Below are 8,391 nucleotides of genomic sequence, written 5' to 3' on the forward strand. Positions count from 1 at the left end.
TCCAAAAGCACCAAAATGGCAACACTGCACACAAGGCTTCTCAAATGAACCGGATCGCCGATGGTAGAATGTATAAGAGAACGCCATCCACCCTTAACGGTGGCTTGTTTTTTATCGAAAACTAATTATTCTCAAATTTTGAATAACAAAAAAAATCCAATTCTCTCTCTTATGTCCGCAACAAACAACACATCACGTCTTTCACAAGATTAAGTTAGATTAAAATCTCGTGTGACACTGCCTTTAGAATGAATAATTCCACTAGGGTATGTCTTATAGGAATAACTCTTCTCAAACGCCTTAACCCCTTAGCATACGAATCTTGCTGGAGTGACAGCGCTTGACCACATATACATACATACTAAGTCTGAATTACGCAAGCCCGACTGTTACGAAAAAAAAAAATCATATTTTTCTCAGAGTTAACTACTACTGATTGGCAGAAAAGCGAAATTGGCTAGATGTATATATATGCACTTGGTTTTAATAGCCGTATATCCACGTATCTACGCCAGCGCCTTCTAAGTAAGTTTAATCTATGTCAAATAACTTCTCAAAATAATTTCGTTATCTTCCAGATCTAAACTGACGAAGCAAAACTCGATCGTTAACAGCGAAACAAAATAAATCGACAAAAAGTTGTTGTTGTATGCCATGGCCAGCTCACTGTTAACACCTAGCACATAAATACATGCTACAGCTTCAGAATTACAGATCGAGTTTCTATTCGTTAAAAACCAAAATATAATTATTTTTGACAAGTTATCTAAACTTTCTTTCTACTAGAGTAAAAATCTGTCGCTTCAGTTTCTGCAAAAGTGTTTGCTGGGCATTAGCCTGGCGCCTTTCGTATGTTATTGCTTGCTACTTCTAAACCTTTCCAGTTCTTCTTCTTCTTTTTTGGCGCTGTAACCGCCTAAGCGATTTTGGCCGAGTTCAGCAAAGCACGCCAGTCGTTTCTCCTCTGTGCCAACTGACGCCAATTGGAAACGCCAAGTGAAGCCAAGTCCTTCTCCACCTGATCTTTCCATCGCAGTGGGGGCCTCCCTCTTCCTCTGCTACCACCAGCGGGTTCCGAGTTGAATACTTTCAGAGCTGGAGCGTCGGTGTCCATTCGAACGACATGGCCAAGCCAGCGGAGCCGCTGTATTTTAATTCGCTGCACTATGTCTATGTCGTTGTAAAGCTCATACAGCTCATCGTTCCATCGTCTGCGGTACTCGCCGTCGCCAACGCGTAAAGGACCGTAAATCTTCCGCAAAATCTTTCTCTCAAACACCCCAAGAGCCGCCTCATCGGATGTTGTCATTGTCCATGCTTCTGCGCCATATACCAGCACGGGCATGATGAGTGACTTATAGAGCGTGGTTTTCGTACGTCGAGAGAGGACTTTACTCCTGAATTGCCTACTCAGTCCAAAGTAGCACTTGTTGGCAAGAGTGATTCTACGTTGGATTTCAATGCTGACATTATTATCGGTGTTAATGCTGGTTCCCAAGTAAACGAAATTCTCTACTTTCTCGAAATTGTAACTGTCAACAGTGACGTGGGTGCCAAGACGCGAATGTGCTGACTGTTTGTTTGATGACAGGAGATACTTCGTCTTGTCCTCGTTTACCACCAGACCCATGCGCTTTGCTTCCCTATCCAACTTGGAAAAGGCAGAACAGACTTCGCGGTTTTTGTTACCGATGATGTCGATGTCATCGGCATAAGCCAGCAATTGCACGCTCTTGTAGTAAATTGTTCCTGAGCGGTTCAGTTCTGCAGCTCTTATTATCTTCTCCAACATCAGATTAAAGAAGTCACATGAAAGGGAGTCGCCCTGTCTGAAACCCCGTTTTGTGGCGAACGGCTCGGAGAGGTCTTTTCCAATTCTGACGGAGCTGGTGGTATTGCTCAACGTCATTTTACAGAGCCGTATGAGTTTTGAGGGGATGCCAAATTCAGACATAGCGGCGTATAGGCAACTCCTTTTAGTGCTGTCAAAAGCGGCTTTAAAGTCGACAAATAGGTGGTGAGTGTCGATCCTTTTCTCGCGGGTCTTTTCCAAGATTTGGCGTATTGTGAATACCTGGTCTATGGTGGATTTGCCAGGTCTAAAGCCACACTGATAAGGCCCAATCAGTTCATTGACGGTGGGCTTCAGTCTTTCGCACAATACGCTCGATAAGACCTTGTAACCTATGCTTAGAAGGCTGATCCCGCGGTAGTTGGCGCGAATGGCGGGCTCACCTTTCTTGTGGATTGGGCAGAGCACACTTAAATTCCAGTCGTCGGGCATGCGTTCATCTGACCATATTCTGCACAAGAGTTGATGCATGCACCTTATCAACTTCTCGCCGCCGTACTTGAATAGCTCAGCTGGCAGGCTGTCAGCTCCAGCGGCTTTGTTGTTTTTCAGCCGCGTTATTGCTATACGTACCTCGTCATAGTCAGGCGGTGGAACGTCGACTCCGTCATCATCGACTGCGGGCTCGGGTTCTTCTTCTCCACAACTTTCTGTGCTGCTGCCATTTAGTAGGGCGGAAAAGTGTTCCCTCCATAATTTAAGTACGCTCTGGACATCAGTTACTAGGTCGCCATTATTGTTCTTACAGGAGTGCGCCCCGGTCTTTAAACCTTCCGTAAGTCGCCTAACTCTCTGGTAAAATTTTCGGGCATTCCTCCTGTCGGCCAGCATTTCAAGCTCTTCGCACTCACGTATTTCTGCCTCTCTCTTCTTGTTGCGGAAAATACGTCTCGCTTCCCTCTTCAGATCCCTATAGCGGTCCCACATAGCGCGCGTTGCGCCCGATCGCAGCGTGGCCCTGTAGGCGGCATCTTTTTTCTCTGCAGCTTCCTGACACTCCTCATCGTACCAGTTGTTCTTTCGGGCTCGCTGAAATCCGACTACTTCTTCGGCGGCGGTACTTAATGAGCGGGAAATGTGGTTCCACTGCTCGCATATGTCGGTTTGTTGAAGAGTGCTCTCTGAGAGCAGGTGTGAGAGTCGAGTAGCGAAAGCGCTGGCTGTCTGTTGTGATTGCAGCTTTTCGACGTTAAGCTTTCCTTGCATATTTGGGCGCACATTTTTTGCTGCACATAGGCGGGTGCGTATCTTGGCTGCAACAAGATAGTGGTCCGAGTCGATGTTTGGGCCTCGGAGTGTGCGTACGTCTAAAACACTGGAAGCGTGCCTTCCGTCTATCACAACATGATCGATTTGGTTTCTCGTTTTTCGATCCGGAGACAGCCAGGTAGCTTGATGGATCTTTTTATGCTTGAACCTAGTACTGCATACTACCATGTTTCGGGCCCCGGCGAAGTCGATCAGCCTCAATCCGTTGTCGGACGTTTCGTCGTGGAGGCTGAATTTTCCGACGGTGGTTCCAAAGATCCCTTCTTTGCCCACCCTGGCATTGAAGTCGCCAAGCACGATTTTGATATCATGACGGGGGCAGCGCTCGTACGTGCGCTCCAAGCGCTCATAGAAGAGATCCTTGGATGCCTCATCCTTCTCTTCCGTCGGGGCATGGGCGCAGATGAGCGAGATGTTGAAGAATCTCGCTTTGATGCGGATTGTGGCTAGACGCTCGTCCACCGGGGTGAACGACAGTACTCGGCGACGGAGTCTCTCTCCCACCACAAATCCAACTCCGAATTTGCGCTCCTTTACATGGCAGCTGTAGTAGACGTCGCAAGGCCCCAGACATTCTTTGCCTTGCCCCATCCAACGCATTTCTTGGATGGCGGTGATGTCAGCTTTTGTCCTTACGAGGACATCAACCAGCCGGGCAGAGACACCTTCCCCATTAAGGGTCCGGACATTCCAGGTGCATGCCCTCAAATCGTAGTCCTTTAAACATTTGCCGTGGTCGTCATCATAAGGGGGGGTCTCATCCGAGGCTTTGCCTTGCTTCTTCACTGGAAGTGGTTTTTACGTGGCGGGTCCCAAGCCCAGCGCACAACCCATTGCTGGGACGGGGGTGGTTTCGCAACCAACTAGCAACGGCGCCATTTGTTGTTCGTGAGCAGAAAACATAAGCGACGACATGCGCTCAAATGGAAATATGCCACTTATTCAAGAAATGTACGTATGTACTTGCATATGTGCAAATTTGTAACAATAGACACTACTATTAGCATTCGGCATGGTAAAGTTCACCACCAACCAAATATTTATTTTTGCCACTCTTCTTCTGGTGGCAGGAAAAGGTGAGAAAACAAAGCTCACCATTATCATCATGTAATTTTGCATTTACTCGTTCGGGAAATTGCTTTCAAATTTCTCACACGTATGGATGGCCACCCGTATGAGTTTTTGATTTTTTTTTTCGTATTCAACTAAACATAATTTTCTGCAAACAAAACTCACAATATTATTCATTTAATATATGTCAATATGGCAGCTCACGGATGAGCGTAGATGTCAAAAATCGATAAAAATTTATCGCTAGATGAATATAAAGGAGCAAACACAATCTTCATATGCTCGGGTAATATCGCAATATTATGCACTCCATACACGACCACTTTAACGCATCAATCATAAACCAACACCAACATGGGTTTAGGGCGCGTAAGTAATATATGCCAATTCACGGTTCTACAATTATATGATGTAATTATCGCCACCCAACCATAAGCACCATACAAAAAAAAAAAAAAAACAATGAATATCAATGACAAAGACAGATATCATTAGTATTATACATCAATAATAACAGATATTGGTAACAATAAATTTGCGATCGAAACAAAATATTACTTATTTCAGGTAACAATGACTCGTTTCTCTACGTTGAGAAAGAAATCTGAACGCCACGGTCATCGTTACCCGATAGCCTGCCGACTATGCGAGGGTAAGCACCCAATTCGTCTATGCCCAGTATATCGGGCAAATACCCCGGAAGAGCGGTTGCGAGAGGCCCTGTTAGGGCGGTTCTGTGGCAATTGCTTGTCAATGGCGCATCGTGTACAAAGGTGCACCAGCCGCGATCGATGCCGTCGATGCCATGACAAGCACCATACGACGCTGCACATCGACGAAGAGCCCGTTGACCGGAGACCTTGGAGCCAGCAGGTTGCCAGCGAAGAGGAACGAGACAACGTACTCTCGATATACGCGTCAGACTCCGGAACTGATTCGCGAACCCGCCGACCTGAAATCGAAGACGGCGAAATAATTGAACCCGTAGCGGAAGTGAATTTCCCAATATCGACGAGGGGATCGGAAACCCGGACTTTCCGACTCCCGTTAGCACGTAAAAGGCGACAACGTCAACAGGCACCGCAGCGTAGCGGAGTGGAGACTCGGTCTCGCCGCCGGCGGTTCATACGCAAAAAGGCTACCGGTCAAGAAGGGCAACGTCAACGGGCACGGCAGCGCTGCGGAGCGGAGACTCGGTCTCTCCGCCCGCGGTCCATACGTAAAAGGGTTTCCCGTCAAGGAAAGCAAAGGCAACGCCGTGGAGCGGAAACTTTGACTTTCCGCCCGCGGAACACAAACAACGCGGCCTCAAGACGCGATGAACGACGGGTGGACTGGTGACTCGGCCTCGCCAGCTACCCGTCGCCTTTAGAACCGGCCAAGTAACGCTAGCCACTCAGGGCTTGAGACCATTTACGGCAATTTTCCACACAGTCATAGTCAAGATAGAATCTAGAGGACGCTTACACCTCATACGCGCCTTAATCGGCTTGGTGCTTGGAGCAGACGCCTACCCGGCCTACTTCCTTCGGCCCTCTCGTGGCACAAAACAGCATATTCGGCTGGCTATTGTCAGGCGCTTGCCGATCTTAAACTATGTATGACTGATATGTAGTTTTTTTATACTATATAATTTATTTACATTTGTTCCAATATGAATTATGGAAACAAATGCTATTTATTGAAATTTGAATAAATATATACGAAATTTGTGCACTGAAATGTCAAGCCATGTTCTGTTTATTTAATTTTTTTTCTTCTACAGCCTTAGGAGACAGACACGCTCACCAAAAAGTGGCAGCTGCGGATCCAGCTATCCAGCTTAAGGAGAACCAATAACGCTAATAATTTTATAATCCTTTTATTTTATTCATAGGTAGGGGTAATGGCTGAATCGCTCTACTGCTGTTGCGTATAGCAAGGGGGCCGGCATGTTTAGGCCTCCAAGCTCAACCAAATGATTAAAAAGGGTGCACTAACGTAAAAGTGCACTTACATGCAACCGAGCATGCACACATACATACATGTGTATATATATGGCCAAATAATTGCTACGCCGTTAGCAAATACACATGAATGTCCTTTTTATTTTACCTTCCTTTTATTAACTCGGGATGTAACTATGTAATATTGAAGCGCCTAAAAGATGCAGCGATTTCTATTCTCAAGTTACATACCTGCTGACAGTACGAATGGTAATTATAATAGGGAGGTATTAGTTTTTTAAACTATAATTTTATTCCGTTTGAATAAGGTTTCGTTAAGTTTCCCCTCCAAACAGTTGTCTGCTTGGCGGGTAAACTCATTTCTATTTAAACCGAGCTCGGCCACTTCTATCGAGCACTTCGACCACACCGGAAGCGATCCAGCCACTACTCCTGCGTATTTCTCAAGGTAATATTGTACACCAAAAATCACAATACTTGGTTTCTCTACCGCTATTATTTTCATGTAATATTCTATGAGCTCCATGCTAGAGACGAAATGAAGAGAATTCATTAAGATTATCCGTCCCCATATTATCCGGGAACAACGTTCTAATGAATAAGTGAACAGAAAAATGTATTCCGAATGTTCGAAATGGGGATAAAGAAACTCTCGCCGAGTTACGGTTGCCAGACGTACTGATTTGATCAGTACAGCACTGATTTTCAACTCTTGTACTGATTTTATTCACTTCTTCAATCAGTACGCCAATGTCCTGATTTTTCAAAATTTGTACTGATTTGTACTGACTTTTCAATTCAAACAAAATACTTAAATATTTTCTTAAGGTTTTTACATCACGTTGGAACTTCCTTAAACTGTACTGTCAAAAGTAAGAAGAAAATAATTTAATTATAGTTCACATGTTTCAGATAATGTTTGATATACCCAAGAAATTAGTAGAACAATAAGATCAATCGTATTATGGGCATATCGCCGGATCGTTACATTCCAGTTGCGATAATATAATGGAGCTTAAATTATTAAAAAGAAGGCTGACTTTTTTTGTCGAGTGTTAGTAATCTCGAAAATAACTTTCAGTTTAATAACAATAAATATAAATATTCGAATGGCTTTTGCCTATAAATCGAATCGTATTCTTTTTTCATAATTTGCTGATATTGTAAAAGAGTTTTGCATACAAGACATAGAGTTAGATACTCTTTTCAGCGAATTCTTAGTCTTTAAAAGTTTTTGCGTATCCCAAAAAATTAGTTTCAGCAATGAGGAAATATGGATGAAGTCCTTAAATAGTGGTACTTTTCCACAGTTTGAAATAATCATACGTATTACAGTATCCGACGGATGCCGTCCGCACGGATCCAATCCGATTCGTACTGTCATAACAACCGAGTGTGAAGGATTAGATTCTTGTGAATGACATCCGTGGGATACATGCCTATTCCGGTCCGCAGGATGTCAAACGCCTGAGTCTAATCCTTAAACCTCGCTTGTTATGATAGTGCGAATCGGACTAGATCCGTGCGGATGACACACTTAAACGAAGCAACTGAGGGTATTAAGTTTGCTTCCTGGCTCAAAGAGAGAAACCTGCTTCTAGTTAAAATTTTTTAATGTGAACTTCAAATTAAAAGTAATTATTAAATGAATTGTATAGAATTCTTTGACTATTTAAACACTGAAGATGGAAATGATCTCAGTATTGCTATTCAAAAATGTCAATTTCACGTTTATTTCAATTTTAAGTGAAAAATGATTTTAGTTTTTTGAATTTTATATGGAAATTGACAAAAAATAAAAAATCATTTTCCATTTAAAATGTTGGTCAAACCGGCTGTTACATTCATAATTTTGCTTTGAATAAAAATGTACTGAAAAGTACTGATTTTTTTAGCATGAAAAAGTCTAACGTACTGATTTCGCGCACAAAAAAATCTGGCAACCCTACCCCGAGTGTTAACATTGTTACGGTAATTTTCCAGTCTACGGACATTTAGGAAAATCATTGGTAGTCATCAAATTATTTCGTCAAGCGGCAATCAAATAGACGCATTTTAAAACCCCAGTATTACGAACAGCGTTGCCGTTTTGATACAATCGTTTACTTTATTTTCCAAAATTTTAAGATTTGATACTTTGATACTTTTTTGTTCACGAATGCCCCATTTTGATACTTTTGGCCGGCAGAAATGAATTTTTGAAAACTGTTCAATATGATTAAGTCACTTAAGTACTTTAGAATTAATGCAACC

This window comes from Rhagoletis pomonella, unplaced genomic scaffold (genome assembly GCF_013731165.1).
Source record: "Rhagoletis pomonella isolate Grant_MI unplaced genomic scaffold, Rhpom_1.0 Rhpom_scaffold_00003, whole genome shotgun sequence".
Lineage (NCBI taxonomy): Eukaryota > Metazoa > Arthropoda > Insecta > Diptera > Tephritidae > Rhagoletis > Rhagoletis pomonella.